Below are 17,866 nucleotides of genomic sequence, written 5' to 3'. Positions count from 1 at the left end.
GTCTCCCTATACCCTCCCCCCATTGCCCTCCACCTCCAATTCCTGGCAGTCACCACACTGTTGTCCCTGTCCATGAGTTTTTTCTCTTCTCTTGCTCAATCTCTCCATCCCCCCACCCCACACCAGCCCCATACCCCCTCGACAGCTATCATTTTAAAAACGGTATTTATAGTAAAATGGCATAGAAGTAAAGGTCCCAAAGTATCATTTTAAAAAGCTGCCCATACACTTCAATTTTGAAAGAATAAATCAAAATAGCATTTTAAACAAGCTAAATTTTCAGTTTTCATTATTCTTAAATGTCATCGACTAAATAAGAATAATTTAAATACGGACTTAAACATAAACTGAATAAATGCTACTGGAGAACATGATGTGGAATAGTAGAAAGTCCAGCGGTTTTGAATTCAAATTTATGTGGTTTCAGTATTATCACTTTCTGTCTCTGTTGGCTTCAAGAAATTAAATTTAAGTGGGTAGGATCCCTTATATGACAAATGAGAATGGTGATGCCTATCAGCAGGGTTGTTGTGAGGTTAAGAATAATGCATGTATACTTACCTGGCAGGGGAGATACCATGATCACGAAGGTGGTTTTCCCAGGGCGAGGCTTATCCATTGCACTCCGGATGTGCTGACCCCTGCGATTTCCCCAAATGTGGGAAACTCGACTGCATAATTTGTGGTAGTGGGGGACTGCGTTCGCGCTCTCCCCTAAAAAAAAAAAAAAAAAAAAAAAAAAAAGAATAATGCATGTAAAATGGCTGACACATCTAGGGACTCAATAATGTAATTATTACCATTACAAAGATTTTTAATACCTTCCTCCCATGTTTTTTATCTTGTGACTGAAATTGTGTTCATTAACCCTGCTTTATATATCATCACGTAAATTCACAAATAATTTTCCCATAACTGTATTCATAGCAGTACAAAGAATAGAAACAGAACAAGAGAATGAAGATTTATTACACCCACGAATAAGGGCACCTGCACATGCTAATCGTAGTATATGTTAAGCCTGCACTGTTTCTCAGTTCCCAACACTGTCATAGAAATATACTCAGCAGAAGTTAAAAAGAGAGTTAATATAATTCATTACACACATTTTCCAGAGCGATCGCAGTCTTTGTCACAAGTGAATTTTAATAGAGAAACTCAATCTGTTTCCATAGGGACACTGTGTGATTTGACTTTCTCTAAGGTGTTAATGCATATTCTAGAACATCATTGTACTGTATACATTACTACTTTGAAATGCAAGTGTCTTCTAATAAGAAACAGCGAACTGCTAGCAAGTGAGGATTGGGTGTGGGCACATGAGGTTCTGGAAAAGAGAGATTTTCTCCAGATTTCTGGTCAGGACCTTAAGTCAAGTGACGTGTGACATTCTTAGAAAGTAGTGTAGACCCCTGAGCCACTGTTGGTCTATGCCAGGGTTACACAGGAAAGCCTGGTTCTGGGAGGAAAAGGTTCGCTGTATTTCATAGGGCAAAAAGCAACGACCCGCACCTATGCTTTTTCAAACCAATTCTGTATCTCAGCATCATGTTTATGGACCTGATATGGGGTGTGCAGGCATTTCTGTATTGGTTGTTGAACACCCTGGCTGCTGAATCCTCTACAAGTCTACGCAGTGAGCATTCTGGGAGGGATGCCAACCACAAATTGTGGTAATCCAGACTTGTTGTTATAAAAGCATGAATCAAAAGCTCCCAATCTTGCTGAGACAGCGATCGTCTTAACCTTGTTATACTCCTGAGATGGTGATATGAGGTCTAATCAATATGGTTTCTATGGCTCTCAAAGGGAAGCAGAGGGTCAGAAATGGCTGAGATTTATCACAGGGAACATTGCTTTGTGGGATGTCCAGCTGTAGAATTGTGACAACCTATTAAATCCTCTGTGGAATAAAATATATATGGTCCACTGCCTGCGGGATAAGAGAAGGGGACAGAGGTAGAATCAGAAGCAAAGTGAAACTGGTCCAATGAAATGCAGGCCTGATGTCTTCATTTTCAGCCACAGGCATCCGTTTTCAAGATTACCCGTTAGGCAGCTTCTGGCTGGAGGGTGATGGCTGATGCCCTGGAAGATTAAAGGCCCCCTAAGTGGCCTTTTGTTACATGCTGAGATCTTCTCAAAGGGGTTTTGTTTTTGTAATCAAGTCTAGGCTCTCTTCATAGGGACAGCAAGGTATAAATGATACAGACAGTGAATAGCATTTAAATGAGTATACAGAACAAGACTGCTGTGCTCTGTTGTGTGTATTTATTTATTTATTTGAGCTTTAGACCTAACGCCGTTCTTAGAAAGAAGTCAAACCAAGATTGATGCCAAGAACATAGAGTTTTCTTGAAGAATTATCCTTAGTATTCGGTGCCAGGCTCATGCCCTCCAGGGAGGAGGACAATATACAGAGTGTTCAAAAGCCTAGGCTCTGAAGTTGGAAAGACCCGGACAGGAATCCCAGCTTCGCCATTTCTAAGTGGGAGACCCTGAGCATGTTCCTTAACCTCGGGGCCCTGGTTTTATTAGCTGTGGAATGCAGGTATATCAGTACTTGCCTTAAAAAGTCTTTGTGAGGATAAAATGAAATAAGATATGCAAAATATTTGCTGCAGTGTCTGGCCCGTGGTATGTACTTTATATATATTAGCATTGGAGAATTTGAGATCCACACCCTTCCCCCCCCCAAAAAAAATTTGCACCTCTCTTTCTAGCTAGATTCTGAATGATTTGGGGATTTTACAAAAAGTAAAGACACAGGAAAGCTATTACCTTATTAGTGACAAAGGCTGGAGAGTACAGCTTAGTTTGACAGACACAGTGGCCTGCTGACTGCCTCAGGATTAGGTAGAATCCCTCTGTCTGTTACAGCAGGACCGCCTGGGCTAGGCTTTCCATGGAAAGAGGATGAATAGAACATGCTTGCCCCTACAGAGAGCTCTTGAAAAAAATTTTTTTTTATTGATTTCAGAGAGGAAGGGAGAGGAGAGAGAGAGAGAAACATCAATGATGAGAGAGAATCATTGATCAGCTACCTCCCACACGCACCCTGACCCAGGGCTTGGGATTGAGCTTGCAACCAAGGTATGTTCCCTTGACTGGAATCAAACCCGTGACCCTTCAGTCCTCGGGCCGATGCTCTAACCACTGAACAAACCTGGCTAGGGCAATATTCTTTCTAAATTAACAGGAGTCATCATCCCATATCACCAGAGCCTGAGAGATTAAAGAGTCAGGAGAGAGAAGGGATGTGTTAGATAAAAGTCTTCTCCATGGGAACCATGACTGGGGAAAAGATGTTCCAGCTAACTAAAATGGCATCATCATCATCATCAGTTATTCATTTGCCTTAAACTTCATTCTATTACTTTTTTGATGTTACCTTCTATCTTCATCTTTTCAGATCATACCACGACTGTGTTAGCTTCCTGTTCTATTAGCTGCTTTAACAAATGACCACAAACGCAGTGGCTGGGATAATACAAATGTATTCTCGTATTGTTCTGGAGGTGGGAAGTTCATAATCAGTGTTGCTGGGCTAAAGTCAAGGTATTGGCAAGGCTGATTCCATCTGGAGATTCTGAGGGAAAATCATTTCTTTGCCTTTTTAGCTTATGGGGGCCACCTGCTTGTGGCCCTTTCCTGGCATCAGTCCAGCCTCTGGCTTCCATCACCCCATCTCCTCCCATCTTTGACCTTCTTATCTCCCTCTTATAAGGACCTTTGAGACTCTACTGCAGCTTCCCATGTAACCAGGGTAATTTCCCATCTGGAGCTTCTCAATCACATCTGCAACGTACATTGTATCATCTAAGGCAATGCATTCACAGGTTTCTGAGATGAAGACACGGATCTCTTTGGGGAGCCATTATTCCGCCGCGGCAATGACATTTTGACTATGTGAAGTTGCCTTGTAGCTATTTTTTATGTTATCATGTACAGAATTCTTTTTACTACTCCATGAATCAGGTTGTAAATTCCTCAAAGGTAGATATCAAAGTTTTCATGTTTTTCTATATTCACCTACTTCATTATGTGACATGTTAAAAGTATAAGAATGCTGATGATGGCCATGCAGTAAAGCCTATTGATTTAAACGATTTTCAATCACAAAATCTTAAAAACAGAGGCATCGGTGGGGTCTACCTATGTTCCTGAAGAAACAAAATTTTAGCTTTGACTTGCGATTCTGCAAACCTTCAGATGGTGTAAGAAACAATGTACTGAGAGTGAAGCACAAGAAGGCAGCTTGCTTTCCAGGATTCTCGCTGCAGGAGGATTGTAGAGAGACTTTGGGGCAGTCTCTTAAGTGTTCAGATTTACCAAAAATCCATGGGAATATTCCTGCCACGCTCTCCTTCCTTAGAATAAAGAAAAGAAATATTGCAATTCTTCTGAGTGGATGTGAAAACTTGTACTGCACAATTTAACTTGCTCTCCCCATGACATGTTGCAAGGAGGTCATTTTACAATGGAATTCGTTTCTGACTTTAGCTGCTATGGTTGATAAAAAGTGCACCGTGACTTAAAATGAATACAGACACAAAACAATTCTCTCAGGCGTACGTACATTTCAAACTGCATGATTGTTCATCACGTCTGGGTGGAATGAGAAAATTATGGAGACAGATATATAATTTTAAGGTATACAATTTATGTTAACACATACCTAAATGAACCACAGAATTAGCTTTATGACATAAAGTCCAAGTCACACTGATAATTTGCTATGTAGTTGCCTTGTATGTAATATTTCTGTTGTATAATTCAGACCAAAAGATTATCTTTGTCCTTCACCCTGACCGAGAATCGAACTATGACCTCCTGGTTCTTAAATCGATGCTCAACCACAGAGCAACACTGGCTGGGTGAGTGTTTCTCACCTTTTGACAAGCTAAGCAAACTTGCAAACTTGAGATGACTTTATATTCCATTAGCCTGGACTTTAATATTTCCAATTGAGTTGTTAGTGCTGGGAGACCAAGCCGGAGCTGCTTAGGAACCTTTCATTGTGGGGGATCGTGGGCCTTGGTTGCTAATTAACTGCACAGGAGTCCTCCTGTCTCTTAGATCTGCGGTGGGAATCTCGGCTGGAAGCCTTAGCACCTTTCCCATCAGGTGGGACCCGGAGGCAGCAGGTGATGTTCCCAAGTGCTCAGAGTGTTTATGGGCACTAAGGAGATATTTTTATCTTTGGAGATGACTCTGTCTGTGCTTAATAACCTTTATTTTGGAATCACCTTGTTTTTATTAAACATTAAGATTTCTAGTCCCTACCCCACATAAATATGGCTTAGAAGAACTTCCATGGGCCCTGGTGTCAGCATTTTAAGTAAGGATCAGCTTGTCTAAGGAACACACTGACCTATACTTCTTCTTTCATGCCAAGTCCATTGACCTAGAGTCTGCCAGTCCACCTCTCATTTCCTTGTCATAACTACATGAGATTTTTGACTGAAAGATATCCTCTACCGGGTCAGTATAACTCTAACCAGAGGGTAATTTGCCCCTGAAAACACCCTTTCTTTTTGCAGTGTTAGGGGCATGGAACAGAAACCAACCCAAAGCAGTGATTCTCCAAGCATCCAAGATCCGGGCATAAACACCACTTTAAGTTATCCTCCCGTGCATTTGGAAAAGCTGCCTCACTTTGGAAAATCATTTATCTTCTTTTCTGACGTGACTCTCAGATCTCATTGATGTTTCTGTCTTGTTTAATATTAGCTATGACAGTTACGATTTTCAGATGGAATTGTTCAGAAGGCCAGTGCTGGTGTCTGTGGCTGACTTGGCATCACAGGGAAAGGGAATCTGGACGCACCACCCACCCATGTGCCCCGTTTGCCTTCAGTCTGATGTGGAATCGATGGCATGTGACTGCCACGGTATCTTTATCTTCTGAAACACAGATGCTGCTGGCTTTGATTCATTTTTTGTGGCATTGACAGTCTGTCATGGATGGTGTGGCAACTTTTAGCTCTATGATGTCAAACAAATTGCCTGAAAATTGGAGTGACCTGGTATAATCTGGTATCTAGTCGGTCTAAGAAACCGATCCTATTGCCACAAAATGATTCCTCTGTCTGGGCACGTTCCCTTGTATGTTTCTTGCTTCTGTATTCTATTCTAACCTATTACTTTGCACACCACCCATGGATACATCATGCTATTCCTCAGATTTCCGAGGGACTGCCCCTACTCGAGCTGCTTCCTCACCTCAGTCACGTCTTCTTTGGACAGAAGGTGAGGTTCACTCAGTCCTCTGCCCTAAGACAGAAGGGTCAGTCTGTTGGTCCGTCACTTACTCTGGAAGCGCTAGACCCTTCTATTTGGCTAGACTGTGCAACTGGGACAGCCTGCCAAGCCAACCAGACACATACCCGGAATTTCTGGCTCCACTGATCACTTCAGGACTTGGTGAAACACCAGGCTACAGGGGTGTAGGCATTGGCATTCTAAGCAGCTGCTGAAGGAGCTCCAAATCATAGGTCCAGAGTACACAGATGTTAACTCCCCATTGGGAAGAAAACCAGGAGAGAGAGCACTCAAATAAAAATCCTTCACCTCCCTACATTGTATCAGCTGCTTCATGGCACAGCTTCGCTTTGCGTCTGGCCCAGGGAAGACTTTTGTCCCAGAGAACACACAAGTCTTAGAAAAGACTCACATCCCAGAGAGGACTCGTGTCCCTGAGAAGACTTGTGACCTAGAGAGGATCGTGTCCTCAGTGGCCAGACCTGTTGATCATGCTGTGCCTTCTCTGTCTCTCTCTGTGGCTTGAGGAGAAGAGGTGGGCAGTGCAGAAAGACTCACTTCCCATTGGCTTATAGCCTTTCTTGCCACATTCCCTTTTTATCACGTTGTTGCCTTGTTTGGCATCTCCCAAGTAAAGCATCAAGCACTTTAATCCTTGCCTCGGGCTCCACTTTCCAGAGAACCCTGGCAGAAGATATGTGGCCATTATATTAGCCTGGGTCTTTGCAGTGGATTACATGCTTTTCACAGAGCTCAGGGTGTTTTCTGATTTACAGCCCAGTTGTGCAAAAGCAAATATTTTGAATGTGTACAGGGCTAAATAACACACACACACACACACACACACACACACACACACACACACACACACACCTTTTATTCTAATCATGAAACACACTGGTTGAAATACTTCATTTCTTGATTGTCCTTAGTTATAAGGAGGGAAACGTGTACCGTAAGAGAGAAATAGAATCAGGTCTTTGATTTCTGTGTCAAGACTTCGTTTCGGTGAGTGGCTTGGGCACATTCTTGTGCCTCTTGTAGCACAGGACAAAGGTACTGGAGGTCATCTTCATGCTCTTTTCTTCTCCTGATTTAAATCTCACAGAAAGTTTCCCCTTTGTATTGGAAATAGGGACAATTGAGCAACCGCCAAGTTCTAAATCTAATTTTCTTCTTAAATAGAAATTTGGGGTCCTTTTAGAATTGCAAATGACGGACCTAACAGAATACAATAATGGCTTTCAATCTATATATATATATATTTCCTGCTGGGACTGTGGAGCACAAGCAATCCAATGATATCTCCCCACAAAGAAAGTAATTTTCAGGTGAAAGGTGGAAGGCTGGGAGAGGAGCAGCGGAATGGCTCCTCTGGCTGTTTACATGGAGGCGGACATGGAGCTGTTCAATCACACTGACAACAGATGTCTTCTTTATTTCTCTATGACTCTTACAGACATCTGCCATTTCTAAGTGAATTGTATTTCATAGCACTGAGAATCAATGCACATGTGTATTGACCAACTCTAATGGTTGAGCTTGATTGTTCTATTTTATAATCATTCCAATAATAGTGTTTCTCAAGAAAGCAGTCTGTTTTCATTTTCTTTTCAGCCTTGAAGCTGAAACAAGCCAAAAATAAATAAATAAACAAATAAATAAAGGAAAGTGACGGAATTTGACAATCAGAGTTTCCACATTTCAACTTTGAAACTATCACAGACAACAAGAGCAGGGGTTCACTTGGCTTCATAAGCATGGATGTGGGCGCCCATACACACATACACGCACATACCTCTGTTCTTATAGAAGCATGTCGCCTGTTGTGTTCATAGTCCCCACAGGGAGACTCTAGTTGGTGGTACTAAACTAATTGGCTCCCCAGGGCTCACCTAGAGCCCTTCCCTGGTATATTAATAGCTACCTTCTTGTTCGCTTTCTGAAAATTGAAAACCTGAGTTAGTTTTTTACTTGCTTCATTTTTTAAAGCCTTGTTATACTGAGCAAAAACATTGACTTTTCTTTTTTAAGAACTAAATTTATTTTTCATCATTATTTTTCCTTTTAAAAGTTGACTTACCTCTTTAGTAGAATAGATAACATCTAATGTGATTTTAATTTTTCCCCTTAAAAATGTGTCGAAAAGTCAGCCACATGTGTGCCTATCTAAAATGGCTGCACAGGGCGCAGGGAGCCCTTTCTATTTAAATACACAATTCGGGTAATTGGGTCACCTGGGTTAGAAACCGAAACGATAACATTTTAAAAATGGGTTGTGTTTTCCATTTCAGAAAACAAGTCTACTTCTGAAATAAAATTGGAGATAGATATTACATTAAAAGTTGGAAAGTTGGATGTGCTCTCAGGACAGTACTCTTTATTAATGACAAAAGAATGGCGTGAGAATATACTACCCAAAGAAGGACATAGCATATGAGGAGGAGACCATCCCCTTTTATTTCCCTCAGTTTCCTCTGTAAAATGGGGAAAATAATATTAGGAACTTTAAGTGTGCAGCACATAACAAGTACCAATGATGCTACTGTTATTATTATTTATATTATCATCATTTTATTAGTGAGCAGAGAAATAAACAGTCAGGAGAATGCTCATAATTAAAAAGATCATGGCGAGGAAAGAAATAGCTACCAGCAGAGAATTCTATACTCCCTTCCTTACCACCCGATGCCATGCTTCCCAGAAACATCCCACAGTGGATTCATCAGTCAACTCTTTCTAGACTGAGAAAGAATTTACAAGTTTTCTAAAATAAAGGCTCTAAGAGAAGGTAATTCAGGGCCTAGAGTCTGGAAGAGCTTGTCTAGAGTTTAGCCAATTTCAGGGAAACGTCCGGGCCCTATTAACTAAGGACAGTTGGGAGCAGTCCAGGGAGTTCTAATGTGACTGATTTCCTCCTCCACAAAAACGCAGGTCTGCATCCTGGTTCCTTTGCACCTGAAGCTGCCACATACCTGCTGTTTGGATCACCTGCCTTTATCTCATTTCAGTATCATGAAATGTTGGTGCCACAATGAAAGATATTGAGCAGGAATTCTGTACAGATTTAGGCCACATGTATACATATATATTGTAAATGGGGTTTTATTGATGTTAGAGAGAAGAAGGAAGATGGAGAGAGAGATAGAAACATCAATGATGAGAATCATGGAACAGCTGCCTCCTGCATGCGCCACCCCCTCCACACCCACTGGGGATTGAGCCCGCAACCCTGTCATGTGCCCTGACAAGGAGTAGAACCAGTGACCTCTTGGTGCATTGGTTGACACTCAACCACTGAGCCACAACAGCTGGGCTAGTCTACATTTTGGTGGGAGAGGGAGCTCTCAGTAACTATACGCAGAAAGATTTCAGTATTTTACAATCCAATGTGACTTGCTTCTCATTTAATAGCAAACTGTCAGAAATAAATTTCTCACTCATGCTGAAAGCAAATGAAAGGAAGACAGCAAAAAACAGTAGCTGCAGGAATGAAAATGATTTATTATTTCACCAAACAATCACTTCAGGAAGCGATATGGGCTGATAGTAATTCCTCTGATGTTGGGCAGTTTTGCCCAGTGGGGAAGCCCATGTGAAAATGGCAAGTCTTTAGAAACTGAAATGATATTGAAGTTGATGTCTGTTTTCTTTCTTTGTTGTTAATTTCTGTAGGCACAAGTGACAGCAAGAGTTATTTAAGCAAGGACCAGATGGGAATACTTTGAAAGGAAAAAGTAATTTTTTTTCCATAATTCATCATTGTTCAGTTTTCACTTTGGAGAAATCTCAGAATACAAGACGAAAATGACACAATAGTTTCAGGAAAAAAAGAAAACCTCTTGGATATAGTAAGGCTTTGTAGTGGGACAAATAGTGTTTAATGTAGAAAAAGGGTATAGAGGCTGAAATAAAATGTGGTACAATTATTTAGACCAGTTTTCCTTCTAAATAAATGGTTCAATTTAGTGAAACCATATTTGGACTCAAGTTGAACTAATTATTTTTTACTTAATTGCCTCATATATGCATGCCTAAGAGACATCTTATGGAAAACAGATAAAACATATTTACCGCAGATGGCAACGCTAAACTCCTCAGGCGAAATCAGGAATTAGATTTTATATGACACTGAGTTATAGCCACATCTACACGGGAGGCTAGTAATACCAACTGGAAAGAACATTTTAGGTAATTTTTCTTCTTTCAGGAAATATTCATTTTAGATCTTTCTATCTCATCTTCTCCCCTACCAGAGTGTAGGATTTCACTCAGACATATGGGCAATAAAAAATTAAGTAATAATAGATTACTTAACAACATGTGATCTTTGTGGAGAGGAATGACCTCTTCTCCAACTCCTGACTGCTTCCCTGTGTCAGCGAAGGGCCATTCAGATCATCACCACGCTTGGAAAAAGGCAACATTTCCTGTGATGATGAATCATTTGGGCCTTGGCAAGCGTCAAACAAGTCTTCAGGCCTGGCTGATGTGGGTCAGTGGTTGAGCATTGACCTATGAACCAGGAGGTCATGGTTTGATTCCTGGTCAGGGTACATGCCTGGGTTGAAGACTCAATCCCCAGTAAGGAGTGTGCAGGAGGCAGCCAATCGATGATTCTCTCTCATCATTGATATTTCTCTCTCTCTCCCTCTCTCTTCCTCTCTGAAACCCATAAAATTTTTTTTTAAATGAGATCTTTGGGAGAATGTGCATTCTCTAAGAGTTCCTCGATGTTGCCTTTAATATTATATTAATCTAACATGTCCTTTGCTTCTATTATTTTCTGCATTCCCACCATCTCCTTCATGGTGAGACTTTTGATTCACAGTCCTCCACAACCCACTGTTTCTGCTCATTGCCTTTGGTTCCCACTCGAGGGGCTCTGCATGGCATGTGGCGGATGAGCCAGCAACTAGAGCACTTGCCCCACGTTGTCTCAGAAGTGGTTCTAAATGTAGGATTGTGAGTTCTTCTGCAAATTAGCAACTTCAAAATTTAAAATGGGTCCTTCATTATGTGACATGCTGAGCAGTATTGTAGCCCGAGGCTATGGCCAGACAGTCTGTGTCCCTGGAAATGCCCCTTCTTCCCATGCATTACCTCCCAGCTGGCCTCCTGTGAGTCCCAGCTCACGGCCCACTCGGGTACTTCTGAGGTTAACATGAACCTCTCACACACATCCATCCTACATTTTCTTAATGGCAGGTTCTGTAATTAACTTTTTAATTGTAGATGCAGTGTTGTCTAAATGAGAATGTGATCATTTCATTGAGAAAACAATGTGGGGAGGAATAGAGCTTATATAAATGAGCAAATGGCCAATAGTAATTTGGGAGACACTTTTTTTCCCCCTCTCTCTAATTTTTCATGTAGTATAGCTGCAATAAAGCCAGGGAAGGAAGCAAAAAACTAGATACATGCATCATAAACTCTTTTCTCTTAAACCTACACCCTAGGAAGCGTGCATTAGTAGAGATTCCTGTCTATAAAGACTCATCTATGTTTGTTTAGGATGATGACTGGCATTGCACGTGCTACCTATAGTCACATTAGCATATGTGTTGTACTTTTAAAAATATATATATTTTATTGATTTTTTACAGGGAGGAAGGGAGAGGGACAGAGAGTCAGAAACATTGATGATAGAGAAACATCGATCAGCTGCCTCCTGCACACTCCCCACTGGATATGTGCCCACAACCAAGGTACATGCCCTTGACTGGAATCGAACCTGGGACCCTTGAGTCCGCAGGCCGACACTCTATCCACTGAGCCAAACCGGTTAGCGCTGTGTTGCACCTTTTTGTTGTCTTTTTAGTAAAGGAGAAGTAGGTATGGAGCTTTGAATAAATGATGAAAACACTTTCTGAGATTTCTGTAATTCTTAGCATTAGATACCAATTTTTTAGTCTGTTCTCAGGGGCTAACTGAGAACAGAAAGGTGGCCAACTGAGCATGTAGCTGACCTATGTGAGCATGACAAACCCTCCAGGATAAGCGATTTTGCTACATGAAAGGGAGCTCCATGGCAATCCAGGTCCTTGCCTGGTAGTTTTAAATGGCTTTAGGTCAGGCACAAAAGCAAAGGGATTTGGCTCGGCCACGTGAGGACATCAAATGCTGGGCAGAGATAGAGAAAGAAGTCAGGATGTCTTTCTCCTAAAGCTCCAAAACTCGGGCTCAGTCTTTGTGCCCTCTGTGTTTGGATTTGGCTCACTGAAGCCGGAATTCAGTTATTTGTAGGGCAAAGCTTGACAGTCATTGTATAAAACATCACAGTGTCATGTAGTAATCCTTAATTTAGTGAGAAGAAATATGCATGCCGAAGAAGCAATGGTGAGAGACAAGCTAAGCATTTTGCAGGTGAAAACATTCTATATTCCAAGGGACAGCATGCCAGGTGTCTTGTAACCATGGCTTTCATTCATTTGCATTTTCTTTTCTATCGATCCCCGTGTGACTATGAAGCATGTGCTCTATGCCACTTGTACGGCATTGAGATTGGCAAGAAGCTGACACAACAACAACAGCCAACCAGTACCCTTTCACTCTTGGAAACTCTACTGAATTATGTACAGTCATGAGAAGCAGCTAGATTATTAGTTTTACAGTAATGATGGAAAATAGGTGTTGGAATTACCAACATTTAACATAGGATAATGGGCAAAGGTTAAATCAAGTAGCAGCTTAGAAGCTAACAGAAATAGAAAATTGAGTGAAATTGCTATGTAAGTTGTCTCCAAAAATGGCAGAAGCAGCCATGCTAATTATCATTAGAGATCAGACATGGCAGTTGTAATTGACGAGATAGACTCAATGCTTACTCACAAGTTTTTGCATACATAAATACCATTTTCCTAAAATATCTGCTCATAAGACATAATTGTCATACTTCTGGTCATGAAGTGGAAGAACTATGAACATATACAACCACAGTGAGCAATGATTGAACAGAAAGGAACACAGTGGGCTGGGAAGGTGAGGATGTGGCCGTGAAAGGCTTTTTATTTCACTTTTGTCATTGATTCACTCAGAGCCTTGCCTCACAGCATTAATGTCGACCAATTGCTTTTCTCTATAAGAAAACAAAAGGTCATTTCTATGGGTTTATTAAATCTAGATAGTTTTAACAGTGTTTTTTATAAATCATATTCTATTCATCTGAGAATGAGTAAGCCTGTATATAGGTAGTGTTGGGGCCCGGGGGGGGGGGGGGGGGGGGGCTATATTTGTGGGTGAGATAAAGCAAATAATGAAATGAGATTTGGGGAAGAAGACCTCAGAGATCCAGGAAAATAGAGCTTGAGCATACTGAGCGCTGTGGCTGGCCATCAAGTTAGGACCGTGGATTTGGAGTTCATGCTCTGCTGCTTATCAGTTGTTCCTCCCCCTTGCTGACCTTAGTTTCCTCTTATAAAATGAAGAACGTTGCTACCTAATTCATGGAAGTGTTAATACTAATGGCACACAACATATGTAAAGTACCTTGCAGCACATAAAAATGCTCAATACGTGGCAGATCTTCTACCTGTATTGCCTTCATAGTGTGAAATGACTTGCTTCCCTAAGAAGATTTTGTGTCTCAGTGGTTCAGCTGGCTCCTGTATTTTCTCTGGTACACTGCAAAAGGCCAGCTGGAAGAAGCCAATTGAAGGGGCTACAGATGAAGTCAACCACAATGTTTTTTCCTCCTGTGCAGAAAACGATACGGTCTCAAGTCATTATTAAGAAAATATAGAAATAGAATTGGTGTTAGAGGCTGTTTCTAAAATCAATGTTTCTCTCTAGTTTTGCAAACTTACATCTCTTTTTTTGCGCTCTTTGTATTATTATTTTGACTAGAGGCCTGGTGCATGAAATTCATGCATGGGGGTTGGGGGGGGGTCCCTCAGCCTGGCCTGCACTCTCTCACAATCCGGGACCCCTCAGGGGATGTCCGACTGCTGGTTTAGGCCCTGGATTGAGCCTAAACTGGCAGTCAGATATCCCTCTCAAAATCCGGAGCTGCTGGCTCCTACCCACTCGCCTGCCTGCCTGCCTGCCTGGTTGCCTGCCTGCCTGATTGCCCCTAACCCCTCTGCCCGCCTGCCTGATTGCCCCTAACCCCTCTGCCTGCCTTCCTGATAGCCCCTAACCACTCACCTGCCTACCTGATTACCCCTAACAACTCTGCCTGCCTGCCTGATAGCCCCTAACTGCTCGCCTGCCTGTCTGATTGCCTCTAATCACCTCTGCCTCGGCCCCCACTGCCACGGCTTCGTCTGGAAGGATGTCCAAAATGATGTCCGGAAGGTTGTTCAGCTGTCTGGTCTAATTAGCATATTACGGTTTTATTATTATAGATAATATTTATGTAAAAGAAGTATAGTTTAATAGGGCTTTTGATGACTTGGATGATGTCTATAAAGCTAATGTGCTTATTTGGACCATCTTCCTGCCCATTTTACCAAGGGATATGCACTTGTCCTATTTACTAGATTCAAACTTCTTATTTTAAAAGGTAAAATATTCTACCCTGGCAGTCCCATGAATGAAAAGGTTCCAGGTTTGATCCCCAGTCAGGGCATATAAAAGAGGCAACAAATTGATGTTTCTCTCTCACATTGATGTTTCTTTCACTCTCTCTCTCTCTCTCTCTCTCTCTCCTCTCCCTCCCTCCCTCCTGCCCTCCCTATCTTCCTTCTTCTCTCTCTCTAAAAAATCAATAAAACATATCCTTGGGTGAGGATTTAAAAAAGATAATTTTTTCATCTTGTTGAAGACACTTAGTTTCTTTCCTACTGTAGAAAGAGTCAAATAAAGTGACTTCCCATTTCAGCACAACTAGAGATCTACTTTACAATTAACAAAACAAAATGTTCTTCTTCAAAGTGACCAGAATTTAACCTCATTTCAGTTTATTTTAGCATATTCTATCTTATGTACTTAACTAACATAAATTTAAATATAATTACAGTATAGAAATCCTACCTAATAAAATAGTAATATGCAAATTGACCACACCTTTGCTACGCCCAAGCCACGCCCACCAGCCAAAGCCACACCCACAGCCAATCAGGGCAAGTATGCAAATTACCCAACAAAGATGGCGGTTAATTTGCATACGCTGAGGGAGGGAGGAGTGAAGACTGAAGACAACTTAGAAGGAAGAGGGAGGAAAAGCGGAAAGCAAGGTGGCTGCCAGAGGGAAAGCCCGGGCAGGGCGGGGCGGGGCAGGCGGCAGCGGTGCGAGGGTGCAGGCGTGGGGGCCGCAATGGCGGCAGCAGCGGCTGCGCACGCGGCCGCAGCGGCCGCTTGCAGGATTCTTCCTGCAAATGGGCTACTAGTTAAATATAATTACTATTATGGGATGTTTTTAGTTTATTTTGTATTGTTTTTCTTGTATCTTTTTACAAACCATTTTTAATTGTGGTAAAAAACACATAACAAAATTTACCACTTAAACTAGTATTTTTAAGTTTAGAGTTTGGTAGTGTTAAGTGTATTGACAATGTTTTCAGCAGCTCCTCAGGACTTTCCATCCTGCAAAACTGAAGCTCTGGACCCACGAAACAACAACTCCCCATTTTCCCTCCCCGCAGGCCCTGGCAACTGCCATCCTACTTTATATTTCTATGAATTTGGCTATTTCAGATGTCTGATAGAAGCAGAATCACACAGTATATATATTTTTAAACTGGTAGACTCAAATTTTTAAAGTTGAAAAAAAATCCTTCAAAATACTTTGCTTAACAAATCACATCTAGTGAAGTTTGACAGCTGTGTTAGCGTACAATATGGGAAGATGGCTAGTTTCATCCCAATGTCAAGAAATCATTTAAAAATATGCCTAAGCTCATATTTATATTCCTAGATGTCTTAAAATGTGATGCCAAGAAAGTGTGAGTTCATTATAATATAGTTTTATTTAAATACTAGTATGTAAATGTCATAAAGCTATCAATTATTTCTGTGTAATTTTTTCTACTAAAAATGCCTCTACTTTGAGCTAATAGGATAAGGAAGAGTTAGAGTTCCTTATCTAATAGGATAAGATTTTCTTTAAAAAAAAAAATCTCTTCATTTTAGTAGAACAAATAGAGCTACAAAAATTGGGCTTCACATTTTGTTTTAAGAATAAAGGGTGACATTTGAAAATAAGTAATGCGATATTTGTATTTTTCCATCACATCTAATGAAGAGCCAGAGGACATGCTTTGCAAAAGACAGCATTAATTTTTATGATATGCTCTGCAATAAACAACTACATTAACTTTTAAGGAAACTCAGTGAAATCAGTTGTGATATCAATTGGTCAGACATTTATGAACACGTTACTCGGTGAAGTTCTGAGAGGGCCAGGCCCTTGTCTAGTTTGTGGAATAGACCAGAGCACCACATCTCCATCTGGGCTTCATGTGTATTTTGCTTTTTTATAAAGATAATCCCTTGCAGCAAAGGAGGGCAACTCCTTGATTACCCAGCTATGTCTGTGCAGAGAAGAATGGAAGCTCCTATTACTACCTGAATGGAAGCATTTATTGCATTATTAGTGGACCTGCATCATCATTTTTTGGCATAAAAATGTTCTATGATGTTGCAGATTTGCAGACATTGTAAATCAATGCACAGTTAATTCATATTCAATAGCAAACCATATCATCCAATCAACATTTTCAGAAACTTTGAAAATTCATAGGTAGAATTGGATTATGCACAGATTGTTTTATAGCTCTCACAGTATCATTGAAACATGATAGAAATGACATGAAAATTCAGACAATGTTGTAGTTCATTTGAAAAAGTCAAGGAGACCAGGCCAGGCAGTTCCTCCTGTAGCCGGAGGTAAGGCTCCTGGTGCTGACAAATGGCTCAGAGGCCCTGTCCTCATGGAGTAAATGGAGCAGAAACACCAGCAAGGGAAGCTGCACTTGACAATGATGGAGAAGCCAGCGAGGTGGCACGGATCGAACAACAACTGAAGCAAGCGGAGGCTGGGCCATCACCAGGGGCGTGTGCAGGGGCTGGGAGACTTTGCTGCAAGAACGGTCAGGGCGAACTGAATACCCATAGAAATCTCTATCCCGTCTTCTGTTCAGGTGGTGTGGTCAAGGGCGTGCGGAGTGAAGGGTTGATGATGTGATCACTCACCTGATGACAGGATGGAAAGGAGCGATGTGAAGGTGAAAAGCCTTGTAGCAGGACCTGGTGTGGAGAAGCCCATGCTGAACATGGAGGAAACTGGGCAACTGAAATAGGAATTCCTGACAGATGTGAGGGATACCCCACTGAAGATTGCAGTGGGGGAAGGAAGAGATCATGATAACTAGTAGGTTGCAGTGTGCAGGCATTGATTTTGGTTTGTCCATGTATAGATGGGAAGTTAATGAAAATGATGGTAGATTGAGAGGGAGGACCTAGTGGAGGGAATAGCACACCAATGGGTGTGTCCCATTATTCTAACCACCAGTTGTACACCAAAAGGATGGATTTTGGGGTGCAATCGAGATTTCACCTTTCCTGAGCATATTGTAAGTTAAAGGCCACCATCTGTCTGACCAGTAGGAGGAAGAATCTGAGATGGTGGCTACCATGTGAGGGGCGAGAATAGAGAGGATAA

General features: G+C 41.5%; 1 non-coding gene across 1 annotated transcript; it reads left to right on the top strand.

Moving 5' to 3' along the window:
* The first annotated feature begins 553 nt into the window (after nt 1–553).
* Nucleotides 554–717, top strand: LOC129151527 (U1 spliceosomal RNA). Its single transcript, XR_008558187.1, has one exon. It is a non-coding gene; the product is annotated as a U1 spliceosomal RNA (small nuclear RNA).
* The last annotated feature ends 17,149 nt before the right edge of the window (nt 718–17,866 follow it).

This window comes from Eptesicus fuscus, chromosome 14, assembly GCF_027574615.1.
Source record: "Eptesicus fuscus isolate TK198812 chromosome 14, DD_ASM_mEF_20220401, whole genome shotgun sequence".
Lineage (NCBI taxonomy): Eukaryota > Metazoa > Chordata > Mammalia > Chiroptera > Vespertilionidae > Eptesicus > Eptesicus fuscus.
The sequence above is the reverse complement of the archived record's forward strand: the minus strand, read 5'-3'. Positions and strand labels throughout refer to the sequence as shown.